General features: G+C 40.5%; 1 long non-coding RNA gene across 12 annotated transcripts in view; it reads right to left on the bottom strand.

Moving 5' to 3' along the window:
* Positions 1–15,049, bottom strand: part of LOC126085713 (uncharacterized) — a 325,767-nt gene extending 310,718 nt beyond the window's left edge. For all 12 annotated transcript variants that reach the window (XR_007519333.1, XR_007519332.1, XR_007519336.1 and 9 more), the window contains exon 1: positions 14,926–15,049. This is a non-coding gene — a long non-coding RNA (uncharacterized LOC126085713). The remainder of the gene's footprint in view (positions 1–14,925) is intronic.
* Positions 15,050–15,424: the final 375 nt, after the last annotated feature.

Here is a 15,424-nt window from a genome sequence, read left to right as displayed (position 1 = left end):
CCTCATGTGTCTGTTAGCCTCCTGAATGTCTTCTTTGGTGAAGTGTCTGCTCATATCCTTTGCCCATTTTTTTTTTTTAATAATTTTTATTGTGCTTTAAGTGAAAGTTTACAAGTCAGTCTCTCACACAAAAACCCATATACATCTTGCTACACACTCCCAGTTACTCTCCCCCTAATGAGACAGCCCGTTCTCTCCCTCCACTCTCTCTTTTCGTGTCCATTTCGCCAGCTTCTAACCCCCTCCACCCTCTCATCTCCCCTCCAGGCAGCAGATGCCAACATAATCACAAGCATCCACCTGATCCAAGAAGCTCACTCCTCACCAGTATCCCTCTCCAGCCCATTGTCCAGTCCAATCCATGTCTGAAGAGTTGGCTTCAGGAATGGTTCCTGTCCTGGGCCAACAGAAGGTCTGGCGGCCATGACCACAGGGGTCCTTCTTGTCTCAGTCAGGCCATTAAGTCTGGTCCTATGAGAATTTGGGGTCTGCATCCCACTGCTCTCCTGCTCCCTCAGGGGTTCTCTGTTGTGTTCCCTGTCAGGGGTGTCATCGGTTGTAGCCGGGCACCATCTAGTTCTTCTGGTCTCAGGATGATGTAGTCGCTGGTTCATGTGGCCCTTTCTATCTCTTGCCTTTGTCCATTTTTTAATTGAAGTATTTATCTTTTTGTAGTAGAGGTATTGCATTTTCCTGTAGATTTTAGAGAATAGACCTTTGTTAAATTTGCCATAGCCAAAAGTTTTTTCCCCATCTGTAAGTTCTCTTTTTACTCTTTTGGTGAAATCTTTTGATGAGCATAAATGTTTAATTTTTAGAAGATCCCAGTTATCGAGCTTATCTTCTAATGTTTGTATATTGTTAGTTATGGTTTGTATCCTCCAGCTTTGACTCAATTTTTCTTCTATGGTCTTTAGAGTTTTTGGTTTTATATTCAGTTCTTTGATCCATTTTGAATTAGTCTTTGTGTATGGTGTGAGGTATGGTGTGGATCCTATTTCTTTTTTTTAGCAGACGGACTCTAGTTTTGCCAGCACCATTTGTTAAAAAGACTGTCTTTTCCTCATTTGATGGACTTTGGACCCCTGTCCAAGATCAGATGACCGTAGGTTGATGGATTTACATCTGGGTTCTCAATTCTGTTCCACTGGTCAATCTGTCTTGTTGTACCAATACCGGGCTGTTTTGACTATGGTAACTATATAGTAGATACTGAGGTCAGGTAGTGTGAGTCCTCTTACTTTATTTTTCTTCTTCAATAGTGCTTTACTTATTAGGGACCTCTTCCCTTTTCATATAAAGTTAACAATTAGTTTTTCCATCTCTTTAAAGGATGTTGTGGGTATTTACATTGGGACTACATTGTATTTGTAGATTGCTGTGGGTAGAATTAACATTTTCACAATGTCGAGTCTACCTATCCATTAACATGGCTTTTTTTTTTTTTTTCCTTTTATGTAGGTCTCTTGGTTTCTTGCAGAGTGTTTCATAATGTTCTCTGTATAGGTCTTTGATATCCCTGGTTAGATTTATTTGTAAGTGTTTATTTTTTTAGGGGCTATTATTAATAGGGTCCTATGGGACAGAATTGACTTGGCAGCAACAGGTTTGATTTGGTTTGGTTTTTGTTATTATCAGTGGTATTGTTTTCCTGATTTCCTTTTCATAGCTCTCTTTATTGGTATATGGGAATCCAACTGATTTTTGTATGTTGATCTTGTATGCTGCTACTCTGCCGAATCTATTAGTTCCAGTAGTTTTCTCATGGAATCTTTTGGGTTTTCTATGTATAGTATCATATCATCTCCAAATAGGGACAGTTCTGCTTCTTCATTGCCATTTGGGTGCCCTTTATTTCTTTTTCTTGCCTCATTGCTCTGCTAGGACTTCCAGCACAATGTTAAACGGGAGTGGTGATAAAAGGCATCCCTGTCTTGTTCCTGTTCTTAAGGGGCATGTTTTCAGCCTCTCTCCATTAAGAATGATGTTGGCCTATTTTATTGAGAGTTTTTATCAGGAATGGGTGTTGTACTTTGTCAAATGCCTTTTCTGTGTCGATTGAGATGATCATGTGATTCTTCTCTTTTATTTACGTGATGGATCACATTCATTGATTTTCTAATGTTGAACCATCCTTGCATACCTGGTAAGAATCCCACTTGGCTGTAGTGTATATTTTTTCATTTGATGCTGAATTTTATTGGCTAGAATTTTGTTGAGAATTTCTGCATCTATATTCATGAGAGATATTGGTCTGTAATTTTTTTTGTTACAGACATCAGGGTTTTGCCATCAGGGTTATGCTACCTCCATAGAATGAAATCAGAAATATCCCTTCCTTTTCTACGTTCAGAAATAGTTTGAGTAGTACTGGTACAAGCTCTTCTCTGAATGTTTGGTAGAATTCTCCAGTGAAGCCATCTGGGCCAGGGATTTTTGTTGGTGTTGTTAGTTTTTTTTTTTTTTTTTCCCTAATTATCTTTTCAATCTCTTGCCTTGTTACGGGACTGTTCGTATTTTCAACTTCAGTTTGTGTTAGTTTGGGTACGTAGTATGTTTCTAGAAATCTGTACATTTCCTCTACTTTTCAAATTTGTTGGAGTATACTTTCTCATAGTACTCTGTTATGATCCTTTTTATTTCATTTGGGTCTCTTGTAATGTCCCCCCATTTCATTTCTTATTTGGAATATTTGCATCCTCTCCTGTTTTCCCCTTGTCAGTTTGGCCAGTGGTTTGTCGATTTTGTTGATCCTAACAAAGAACCAACTTTGGTTTTGTTGATTCTTTCTAATGTTTTTCTATTCTTTATTTCTGCTCTGATCTTTGTTATTTCCTTTCTTATGGTGACTGAGAGCTTCTTTTGCTGTTCTCTTATTGTTTGAGTTGTAATGTTTTAATTTTGCCCTTTTTTTTTTGATGTGTGCATCTATTGCTATAAATGGACCTCTAAGCACTGCCTTTGCTGTATCCTAAAGGTTTTAGTATGACATTTTTTCATTGTCAGTTGATTTCAGGAATTTTTTTATTCCATCTTTGATTTCATCTATTACCCAGTGATATTTAAGCACAGTATTACTCAGTTTTCATGTATTTGATTTTTTTTCCTTACTCTTGATATTTTTAATTTCTGCTTTTATGGTGTTTGGATCAGAGAAGATACTTTGTATTATCTCAATGTTTTGGGTTTTGTTGACGGCTGCTTTGAGGTTTCCACGGGCATTGGAAAAGAACGTGCACTTTGCTGCTGTTGGGTGGAGTGTTTTATATACGTGTATGAGGTCCACTAGATTAATTGTGGCCTCTAGATATTCTTTACCTTTGTTGAGCTTCTTTCTAGATCCTCTGTCTTTTACTGAGGACAGTGCATTGAAGTCTTCTACTATTATTGTGGAACTGTCACTTTCTCTTTTCAGTGCTGTTAGAGTTTGTTTTACGTATTTTTGCACCCTGTCATTGGGTGAGTAGATATTTATTACGGTTAAGTCTTCATAGTGGATTGTCCCTTTAATCATCATATAATGTCCTTGTTTGTATTTTATGGTGGATTTTGTTTTAAAGTCTATTTTATCTAAGATTGGTATTGCCACTCCAGCTCTTTTTTGGTTGCTATTTGCTTGAATTTTTTTTTCCCCCATGCTTTGATTTTTAATAAATTTATGTCTTTGTTTCTAAGGTGTGTCTCTTGTAGACAGCATATTGATGGGCCCTATTTTTTTTTTTTTAATCCATTCTGTCACTCTCTGTCTCTTTATGGGTGCATTTAAGCCACTTACATTCAGTGTGATTATTGATAGGTGTGAGTTGATTGCCATCTTTTTGTAGTACTTTTTATTCGTGATGCTGATGTTTTCTTTGCTCCTTACTCTGCTGTGCTGAATTCCTTTTATTTTTAGATTTTTTTGGTCTGTTTCTTTTGTTTTTGTAGGTTTTGTGTTTAGTGAGATTTTATGTTTTCATCTTTATTTTGATGAATAGGTTTGTTAATTTTCTTTGTGGTTACCTTGAAATTTACCCCTATATTCTTAAGTTTGAACCAGTCTTTTATTACTTGATATCACTGTGACTTCCTCTCCATTTGCAAATTCTATACGTACATTGTTTATTCCCTCTTTTATTGTTCTGACGTTGTTGTAATTTACAGACTGACCTCTCTGGTTCCTAGTTGTAAATCTTTTAGTTTTGTTTTATCCTTGAGAGTTCATTACCTAGGTTGGTATTTGGCTGATGTGGTCCTGTGTCCTTGATTCAGGCAGTTGTCTGATGTTGGCTCTCTAACCAAAGGACTCCCTTTAATAATTCTTGTAAGTTTGGTTTGGTTTTTACATATTCCCTTAAATTCTGCTTATCTGTAAATGTCTTCATTTCACTATCATATTTGAGTGGGAACTCAGCAAGCATCTCTTAAAGTAGTGAACCAAAAACCCATAATCTGCATGGTTTCCTTGCATCCTGATAATACAAGACCTCAGATAGTATAACATAAATTATTCAGCACACATTCACACAATGGTCTGAGCTGGGAAAGCAAGTTTGTGATGTGAGCCGTCCAATTAGAAAGAATTTTTGATAAGTAAACAAAAGGATACAAATATCATCCATTATGGCCAGAAAGTGGTTTCCATCCTGGAGTATACCACAGAAATGTTTATGGAGAATTGTTTATTTTTTTATAAGCATTTCAGCTGTTTACTTTTTTAAGCATAATCTATTAAGTTTATCCACCAAAACTAAAAACCAAACCCTTTGCCATCGAGTCGATTCTGATTCATAGTGACCCTATTCATAGCGACCCTATAGGATAGAGTAGAACTGCCCCATAGGGTTTCCAAGGAGTGGCTGGTTGACTCAAATTGCCCACCTTTTGGTTAGTTTAAGCACTAGAAGTCAAAAACTATCAAATATCAGCAATTTCATATGGTTCAACTTAATAGTTCAGTATCATTTAAGCAGTTTTTCTATATATTGTTCTCTGTACCTTGGGGGAAAAAAAAAGAAAAGGCAAATATGGCTCTGATCCAAAATACAATACTAAAGAATTTGATACTCAGTGAAAGAAGAGGTTATTTTCTGGTCAAAGAAAACTAAAGAGCACAAGATGAATCTTAGTAGTCAACATTAAACCAGTATTTCCAGTTATTCCAATTAGTAACGTAAGTAAAATTCCAGAATGACTAAAAACAAAAAAAGAGTATCCAAGAGAGCTGTTGATTTAATTCAATTTGAACATATTTATTAAGTGACTACTGTGTGTCAGGTAGCACACTGAGCACAAAAGATGCAGCAGTAAAAGACACAGACATAGTCTGTGCCTCATGAGCTTACAAACAAAGAAAGATTCATCAGTCTTCATCGTACATGCTGCATCACTACTCAATCCTCCTCCCATTCTCTGGTGGAAACTCCTGGTCTCAGGCAGGATCTTGCTAGATGTTCTTGTCCCTTCTCAGGGAATTACTTCTCCTTACTCAGCCAGAACTCTTCAGGGACCTTGCTAAGCACCGAGTCAGGTTTCAATAAATATTTTTAAGATATGTGAAAGAATAAATAAATTAATCATTAAATTGATATGAAAGGGAAAACTGCATCCTCCAAGAAAATCAGGAGTTGGGCTAGAACACCTATGGCTTGCTTTCAACAGGCTTGGAGACCTAAATTTCTGAGATGAAAGGTAGGGTTTGTCAGGCTTGGCTCTAATATCTAAGCTCTGAAGTGTATTTCTTGATGACTCATCAACCACCTGGGTAAATGAAGAGATTTCTATAGATGACTTAATTCAGCCATACACAAAATCAAAACCTCTTTTTTAACCAAATACCCCTGCTCTTTGAAGGTGCCAGAATCTCAGTTCTGTCACTGAGTAACTTTGTGAAAGTTACATAACTTCTCTCTGCCCATTTATTTATCCATAAAATGTTGGTAATCATATGGTATTTTATGATGATTAAATAAAACAGTACATATAAAGCAATTGGCAAAGTGTCTGGCACATAGTAAGCACTCAGCCAAGCCTGTTATTATGACTAATATTACTGTATTATTATTTCTCTTTCCATATATTTTTAATTGGGGAAATAATGGTTAAATTGAGGAGCTCTGACAAAAGGCTCCAAAAAATAACTTCAAAATGTATCTACTCATTCTACAAATATTTATTGAACTTCTGCAAAGAATCAGAATTGGCTAGCTCCCCGACTTAAATGAATAATGTACTGGGGCCTTGGAAGAGACAGGGTAGAATTGCAAATAAACCAAGCAAAAGTTAATGGGACGAAACTAAGGTCTAAACCTTGAAGTGAGTAAGCATAAATAAAAAGTCTGAAGAGAACAGAGCAGAAATGAATATCAGGGTCAATGAGCAGTGTCAAGTCTTAGAAAATGCCACTAATCATGGATAAGAGAATGGCTCCAGTTTGGAGGATTTACCAAGGAAAATGCCCAGTCCTAAATGAGTATAAATCTCATCAGATATGGATCGTTGTGTTATTGGTTCATCATCATAAAAAATCAAGACATAGAACATGGTCACCTTGGCAAGAATAATCATCCAAAAGTAAACTGGAAGTCCATTCAGAAATGGAAGTCTAGTATTGAACTGGGAACAAAAATCTTGAGGAAGCATGAGGATAATTTACTCATGTGTGATCAACAAGAAGGGAAAATAAAAGCAGCTCCTCAGAATGAAGTCCTAGATTCCAGGTGAAATGAAAGGTCAGGTTTGTCAGGCTTAGCTCTAATCGCTAGGCTTTCAAGTATATATATATTTTTTAATAATTTTTATTGTGCGTTAAGTGAAAGTTTACAAATCAAGTCAGTCTGTCACATATAAGCTTATATACACCTTACTCCATACTCCCACTTACTCTCCCCCTAATGAGTCAGCCCGCTCCCTCCTTCCAGTCTCTCCTTTCGTGACGATTTTGCCAGTTTCTAACCCTCTCTACCCTCCTATCTCCCCTCCAGACAGGAGATGCCAACACAGTCTCAAGTGTCCACCTGATACAAGTAGCTCACTCTTCGTCAGTATCTCTCCCCAAACCATTGTCCAGTCCCTTCCATATCTGATGAGTTGTCTTCGGGAATGGTTCCTGTCCTGGGCCAACAGAAGGTTTGGGGACCATGACCGCCAGGATTCCCCTAGTCTCAGTCAGACCATTAAGTCTGGTCTTTTTATGAGAATTTGGGGTCTGCATCCCACTGTTCTCCTGCTCCCTCAGGGGTTCTCTGTTGTGCTCCCTGTCAGGGCAGTCATCAGTTGTGGCCAGGCACCATCTAGTTCTTCTGGTCTCAGGATGATGTAAGTCTCTGGTTCATGTGGCCCTTTCTGTTTTTTGGGCTCATAGTTATCATGTGACCTTGGTGTTCTTCATTCTCCTTTGATCCAGATGGGTTGAGACCAATTGACACATCTTAGATAGCCGCTTGTTAGCATTTAAGACCTCAGACACCACATTTCAAAGTGGGATGCAGAATGTTTTCATAATAGAATTATTTTGCCAGTTGACTTAGAACTCCCCTTAAGCCATAGTCCCCAAACCCCCGCCCTTGCTCAAGTATATTTCTTGATGACTCATCAACCACTTAGGTGAATGACGAGATGTTTATGGTTGATTTAATTTAGCCTTCAAGGCTGGTCTTAAAGGGATGGAGTAAACAGTGAGAGTCAGCAGTATATTATCTGAAAGTCGGAAAGTCCCTGAATTCTTCTGCAGTGTCATTATATGCTGACTTCTTTTCACCAACTACATATCTACTTTCCGCAGACAGTGGTTCCTTGTGAAATTCCAGAGTCATCCTGCTAGAAGTGAACAAGACTCAGAAAACTGCACATGCATGAACTCTAAATGTCTTGTCAGTGTCATCACTAGAGTTGGTGTCACCCAAAGCAGTAACTCATGGTGTCACCCCCACCATGGACCCCTTCCCGTAACAGACCATACAGAAACCTTTGTAATACGTTTCATACTGATGTTACTCATAAATTATAATTCCTGTATATCACTCCTTCTTTTCCTTTAATTATTACTTCATTCTCAAAAAAGTTATTGATATAGGTTCACAAATACTAATTACCACAATATTGTTGCTAAAACATCAGAAAATTTGACAAAATCAGCAACTATAAAAACACCAGCAGCAACAAAAAGCCAATCAGTTTCTCTGCTCATAAAACATCCAACATGACCTTGACACAATGATCACCCACACAGAACACGGTAAGGTGCTTGGCATCATGTTGGTCGACAGCTTAAATGACTGTGGATCTGCAAAGTCCTTTCTGATTCAGGATATCATCTAATTGGGACAAACTATTATTGTATATTCTCAAGAACACTTTCCTGAGCTTGTCAAAACACCTACAGGTATCCATTTTCTTTCTTTTCTTTTTTTTAAGGTCAGCACAGATCTCTAAAACTTTTCTCTTTTACCATTTACACTGTAAACATAAAACATTTCTTTGTCACTAGTTATAGAACCGTATTCAAAAGTATAGTCTCTACCCATTATGGCTTTAGGGTAGGCATAGTCCTATTGTATACTATGAAAGCATTTCAACAATGATGTTCCCGATGTCCACCTACCACTCCACCCAAGCCTCCTAAGTAAGCATGTTAGCACTGAATAGTAATAAAAGCATAAATCCTGGCATTAATGCTTAATAGTTGTAGCCTTGGGCTATCCTCCCTCTGCCTTAATCTCCTCCTTGTGAAACAGGGACAATAATACTCACTTTTCCTACCTCACATAATTTTTGTAAAGTCAAATGACATAACACCTGTGAAACCATTTTATAATTAAGCAAGGATCTTTAAAGTGCTTTAATGTTATAAATAGTATTTCCTACGCTTTGCTTGAGCTTTCAGCCTACAGTGCAAACATTTATAGACAAATCTAGTCTTTTCTCACCCTTCATGGGTATTACAATTAACTTTACCCGAAGAATTTACTTTTTTCCTGAGAAAGAACATCTAAAACCTTGTAATTTCCCAAGTGAGTGAAGTAGCTTGATGAGGGCCCCAGACCACACCTACCAAACAGTTTATGCTAATGAGGTGACTTGGATACAAGATGGCCAGGCCAGAACATCCACTACACGATATCAGCCAACCTGACGGTGGGGGCCAGAGACTGAATTAGGTAATGAGGTCCCAAAAAAGGCTCTAGACATAGAAGGTCCATGGGCTCCCTGGTTCGTGATAGACACTGATGAGCGTGGGACTGTAGCACATCCCTTTTTGGGACATGGAAGCTCCATGTTGCGAACCCTCCCAGACCTCACCCTATGTTTCTCTCCATTTGTATTATTTTTGCTATAATAAAACTATAACCATAAGTATAGAGTTTCCCTGAGTTCTGTAAGTCATTGTAGAGAATTATCAAAACCAAAGGAGTAATAGGAGCCAGCATGTCAGAGGTAAGAAAAGGTCTGGGGATCTTCAAGCTTATGGCTGGCATCATGAAGGGGTAGCGGTAAATCCCAAAATTTGCCGGCAACTTGTGGCTGGTATTTGAAATCCTGGACAGACTTGGCAGTCTGGAAGATAGTGCCCTTTAACTTGTGAGGTCTGACCTAGTTCTAGGTGATTAGGGTCAGAGAAAAAAAATACTGCATGTGCAGTTGGTGTCCGAATTGAGCAGAAGAACAAAATAAAACTGAATTGGTTTGATTGCTCCTTCTCACATCCTCAGAAACTGCGTTATTACTGTACATCGGGCAGAATTGTGATGTAATGAATTATTTGTAACAGGATTCATATCTAGAGAATGTCCACTCCTGAGATACCTCTTTATCATTAAGGATCATAGGGGAGATGGTGGAGTGAGAGGGATTAGGGAGGGAAGGAACACCTGTTATTTCTAGATGCGAAGCCATCTCCAGGTGCATGAAACAGCCAAGGTTTTATGATATCGATATGCCTTTTGGTTAATTTTTAGTTAAGGATCAGTGACTAGCAAAGAGATAAAACATACTATCCACTTTAATTAGAGTTTTCATGAATATGCCTTCCATACTTTTATCTTTTTCTTAAAGTACCAAGTGAAAGAGACTATTGTCGGAGTTTATTATTTTTCCTCAATAGTATCAGTGTGGATCTACAGGCAATGAACACAAGTCTCAAGAAAAATAGTCTAAAACCCATAAAAGATGCATTGTAGCTGGTGGAACAGTTCTCATGCTTAAAATTATAATGGCTTTGATCAAAAGTTATGATCGTTGCCTAACTTGCCAGAAATGGAAAACCTTATAGACTTTTAATAGAGTAAATGGGTGACAAGAACAAAAACTAACAGATCAAAAGTGGGAAGCAAAGAAAACAGAAAAAACTTAAGGGGGTAGAGCATTGCCGCTGCTCCTGATCCAAATAGTTTTGAGATGAAAACAGAAAAAGACAAAAAAAAAAAAAAAAGGAATTAAAACATGGAAGTATTAACATATTCTTATGACGCTGTATTGTTTCCTTTAGGGAGAAAAGTTTATCCAGATTGTGTTTGCCCTGCAGAATATCAATACTCTGTTGTCTTTTCAGAAGATGTCAAATTTTGGCAAAGATACTACTTAAAGGAAACAAATTTTCCCTTGAAGTTAAATTTAACAAAAATTAACTCTCAATTCCCTCAGTCACCTTGAAAACTCAAATGCTCTGAATCGGTAATGGAATTACATTTGTTAGATCTAAGTATGTTTCCAATAGTATCAAATAACCTGGAAAGAAGTGATGCAAAGAACTTTTAAACATGAAGTAACTTTTCAAAGAATAATGAGTCTAGAAGTTAGTTTGTGTACCACATATCATTTATGCCCTATTGTGTATGGGGGTGTGTGTGTATTTAACAGTTTTTTTTCTTTTTCCTTTATTTTCACCTGCTTTTCAGTTCACTAATCATATGCTCTGCTGTGTCCACCCTGGTGCTGAAAATATCCAAAAAGTTCTTAACATTAAATATCACATTTTTCAGTTCTGGAATGTCCATTTGATTATTTTATATAGATTCTAAATCTCATTGAAATTTTCCATCTTGTAATCCATTTTGTTCATAATTTTATCTATTTTCTTGATCATATCAATCTTAGTTATTTTAAAGTCCTTAAGTGCTTGACTACTAGCCAAAACGCTGGTGGTTTGAATCTACCCAGAAATGCCTCTGAAGACAGGCCTGGCAACGAGCTCCAAAATATCACAGCCCTGCGAACCCTGTGGAGCAGTTCTACTCTGTGCAAGTGCGGGTGCCATGAGTTAGAACTGACTCCACAAGTAACAACAACAACTAACTAAAGTCCCTGGGTGGTACAAACAGTTAACATGCTTGGCTGCTAACAAAAAGGTTAGAGGTTCAAATCCACTCAGAGGTACCTCGGAAGAAAGGCTCAGTGATCTACTTCCAGAAAATCAGCCACTGAAAACCCTATGGAATACAGTCCTTTCTGACACACATGGAGTCACCATGAGTCAGAGTGGACTCAATGGCAACTGGTTTATCTGATAACTTCAGTATCTAAATCACCTGTGGGTTTATTGTCTTTTTTCTCTTGGGCTTTAGTCCTTTTTTCCTGTTTTCTGGCATGGATGGTTATTTTTTATTGAACATTGAATATTATCGATAAAAATTGTGGTGACTCTGAATGATATCATCCTTCAAAGGGGATTAAATTTTCTTCTGGCAGTCAGAAAAAAATACTGGTGGATCACCTAGACCCTGTCTAGGTTTGACTTAAAATTCTATTAGGACTTGTCTATATCAGTTTTTCTAGGGTACAGTCCTTACCTGTAGGGTTTAACAGATGGGGTCTCCACTGAAACCTTGGGGTTATTTACCAAGACTCCTATACCTTGGCACTACTTAAATTTCTATCTCTCCCCAGCACTACGTGGCTGCAAAAAAAAAAAAAAAAAAAAAATCCCTGATCTGTTCTTTGGCCATCCAGATATTCTTTTGTGTTGGCTTTATGCCATGCTATGTGCAGATTAGTAGTTGGCCAATGACTTCAGCAGAATTTATATGCAGACATTTAGGCTGTTTTTCTGTGGTTTCCTCCTCTCCAGAATTTTGTCCCTCCAGGCCTAGCCACTTTGGCTGCCCGAAATTCTGACTTCTTTCTCCTTAGTCCAGTAAGAATGCCACTTTATTCATATGCTTTATTCCCATGCTGTGGTTTAGAGACCATCCTGATGGAAGAATCTAGGGTGAATTTAAGCTTACCTCCTGTGCTTCCTTTATCTCAAGGATCATGGTCCCCCATGTCCTATGTTCGTTGCTCTCCAATGCCTTAAATCTATTGTCTTACATATTTTGTCCAGCTTTTATGGTTGTTTCCTAAAGAAGGGTTGGTTCATTGCAAGTGACTCCATCATGAAAACTGAAGTCTTCAATACAAACTTTATCATGCAGAATACTTAGGGAATCAGTCGAGCTTTCAAATAAAAGCAAACACAGAAATACAGATCCTGATACAGGAATTAAAGGAGTCTCAGATACCCTCCCCAAGGTTGTTAAGGCAAAACACATGGCTTGCCACAGTAGAATAAGACTAGGCAGTGCTCATGCATGGTGGGCAGCCTACTACGCATGATACCAGGAAACAGAAAGTCTGATTTACTGTAGCAAACAGGGAAAGGCACAATTTAACGTCGTGGTGGAAGACACTTAGGTGAGCATTGGTACCGCGGGGGCTAGGTAATCCTCAAAATCGTGAATTCTAGTATGAGCAAAGCTTCAAGAATACAAGGAATCCTGAAGTGAAGCCTAGTATAGCTTTGTGAGCCTCTCGTGACCCAGTTAACTACTTTCCGTGTCAAAGGAAGTCGTTTATTTTGCCTAGGTCATGGTTAATCAATCAAGCCCATTCCCTGAGAAAAAACACCATAGGCTTAAAGCAACTTTGGCTAGTTAGAACAAACCAGTGATCTCAGCCCTCAGTAATTACATAAGAAGATACAGCAGCAGATCTGCAACTTACCACCCTCTCTTCAAGCTCCACGGGTTAGACTACAAAAGATGCTCAACACCCTCAATATTAGTTCACCTATTCAGAGACAGATCAGGGGCAGGGGGTGGTGGGCTCCAGCCCATGGGAATCATGACTCACAGCAACAATTAAATCATCAGAGTCAAGAGGAAGGACAATTCAGGCACATCAAGCCATTCCTCTGAAACAAAGGCCTGAAAAACTAAGTGTAACAGTTACAAACATAAATCCTGGAACCCTGAACTTTAAATGAAAGGATAAAGTATTAGATCAGAAGCCACTGAGAAGAAGGAAACTGATTGAAAACAGCAAACAAGTAGAGACACAGAGTGGAAGTTCCCTGCCAACTGGCATGGCACAACATGGCCATCTTGAAATAAAGCCAAAAACCTCGCACAAAGAGTACAGAAAGGCATCTTCATGGAACTCTCAGTAGAAGATAGAGGAACAGTGTGGACACCCAGAGCAAAGTAAAGTACTGATTGCTGGCTGCAGCTCAAGGAAGTACCCAGACACTCTCACACGGTAACCAGAGAAGCACACTCCTACAACCCCCACCCTTCTGGTGAGTAGTGGCAAGAACTGCCTCACTCCAGTGCCCCAGCTGCTGGGGACCACAGTACAAACCCCCTCCATTTTTCCCCACCATCTAGACCCATCTGTCTCCCCTTTGTCTCTCTCCCACCACTTTCTTCCTGCCAGCCATATCCTGCTGCACTGCAGCTGAGCAACATGGCTTTGCACACCTCCCTCTGTTCCAGCCAGTCTAGCTGCATCACAGGGGAGTGACTCAGACCTGCTCCCCCTCACTTCCTGCTGGCTTCGAGCTACTACACTGCAAGTGGGTGGCCTGGCACCATGCTCACACCCTCTCCCTCCCTCCTAGCTCTACCCTGTGGCCCTGCAGCTGAGCACCAAGGCCTGTGCCCCTCCCTCTCCACTGGTTCCACCCGACTGCACCACAACTGAGCATCCCAGCCCATACTCCTACCTCCACGCTGGCTCTGCCCTGCTGCCCTGAAGCTGACCAACTCAGCCCTGTGTACACTCCCTCCCTGCCAGCTCTACCCTGCTGCCCCACAACTGAGCATCCCAGCCTGTGCCCTTCCCTCCCCACCATCTCTGACTTACTGCCCCACAGCTGTGGGACCTGGCCCATGCCCCTCCCTCCTCATTGGTTCCATCCCACTGTTTCAAAGCTGGATGACATGGCTCACATTCCCTTCCTCCCCAGCTCTACCTCTGTGCCCTGCAGTTGAACAACCTGGCTCTACGCCTCTCCCTCCCCACTGGTTCTGCTCTGCTGCACCACTATACCCCTCCTCCCCGCTCTGCCACAGCTGAGGGAACACGCTTTTCCCTCCTTGCAGTTCTGCCCTGCTGTATCACAACTGAGCATCCCAGCCCACGACTCTCCCTCCATGCTGGCTCCACCCTGCTGTGCCACAATCAAGGAACCCAACCCCATGCCCCCCATTGCAGGTCAGTCCAATTGTACAACAGCTGAATGACTCAACTCAGCATCCTTCCCTTCCTGCCAGACCTGTACAAATGCCCCACAGCTGGGTGTCCCAGCCACATGCCCACCCTACCTGTTGGCTCTGCCCTGCTGCGTAACAGTTTAGCAACCTGTCCTGCCCACCCAGACAGGTGGGGAGAGTTATTGTGCCTACAAACGAGCAAGTAACAAAGCACACCCAGCCTGCCTGCCCGGATATACCAAAATAAAACAAATAAGTGGGATGAAACAAACATATAATTAATAAATAAAGAGGAGGCGGAGCCAAGATGGCAGAATAGACAGACGCTTCCGTCAAGCCCTCTTTACAACAAAGACCCGAAAAAATAAGTGAAAGGAGTATATTTGTGACAAGCTGAGAGCCCTGAGTATCAAAGGCAAGCTTAGACAACAAACTGAGGGGTAGGGAAAGGACGAGACTGTTCAGAAGCAGAAAGGACCTGAATCGCAGGGAGCCCTCAGGCATCATTGCCGGAGCCGCGGCGACGGGCTGGCACTAACGTTGGGCCGCAGTTTCCTCAGGGAGAAGCAGCCGGCCACACTGCCCACTCACACCTCCGGAACCTGAGCAGAAGGGCGCTCTCAGCAAAAGCTAAGTACTTGCGTATATTTTACCGCACCCCCTCCCCCCACCCTAAGCCAGCTTCAGCGGCTGAATCCCTAGGCCTGAGATAGACGCTGGTGAGTACCTGGAGCCAGCCTCCCGGCCTTGGGGAAGGAAAAAATTTGCAACTGGGGGGAAAAGATAATTTGCTAGCTCCCTTAACTGGGGGAGCTCAGGACAGAAGCAGCTCCTGTCCAGGCATAAACTGTCCACAGACCTTGAGCACATTTCCCTTCTGCATGGACCTGTGTGAGCCTATTTTGGGAGAATACCCCTTGTTGGCAAACTCCAGCCATTTCAGCAGTGCAGGGGAGAGGTGGGTGTTCAACGTTTGA

This window comes from Elephas maximus, chromosome 1, assembly GCF_024166365.1.
Source record: "Elephas maximus indicus isolate mEleMax1 chromosome 1, mEleMax1 primary haplotype, whole genome shotgun sequence".
NCBI classification, from domain to species: domain Eukaryota; kingdom Metazoa; phylum Chordata; class Mammalia; order Proboscidea; family Elephantidae; genus Elephas; species Elephas maximus.
This window is presented reverse-complemented; position numbering and strand designations above follow the sequence as displayed.